Source organism: Bactrocera latifrons, unplaced genomic scaffold (assembly GCF_001853355.1).
Source record: "Bactrocera latifrons isolate USDA-ARS-PBARC rearing strain unplaced genomic scaffold, ASM185335v1 scaffold_271, whole genome shotgun sequence".
NCBI classification, from domain to species: Eukaryota; Metazoa; Arthropoda; class Insecta; order Diptera; family Tephritidae; genus Bactrocera; species Bactrocera latifrons.
In genome coordinates, this window is record NW_017536308.1 from 340,079 (window position 1) to 340,521 (window position 443).

A 443-nucleotide genomic window follows, 5' to 3' on the forward strand; every position below is an offset into this window, starting at 1 on the left:
CACATAACCACATAACCCGATAACCACCTTATCGTGAACAGCCTATATATATATAAAAATAAGTCCGTATATGTACGTCGCCGAACTAATCATAAAGACGTCGTGCGACACTTATACAATACGTAGGCAGTGGCCCATATATGGTTTGTATGAAGTTTGGTTGAAATCCGATAACGCATATGTGTGCAGTGCGTATGTGAAGTGAGTGTGTTTTTGCCGCAGGCATTTTTTGTACCGCATACAGCATTCATTAGTATTGAATACATTTAGGTCGTTTGTGTATTGGAGAGCATTACACGGAGTGATACTAATAGCAATTTGTTAACATTTCGTTTTTTCTCTTTGGACGTCATTGGTGATTGATCTTATCATAACCGATTTTTGAAAATATTAATTTCTTCGCATTTTTTGATGAGTATTTTGATAAAAATAAATTAATTTTC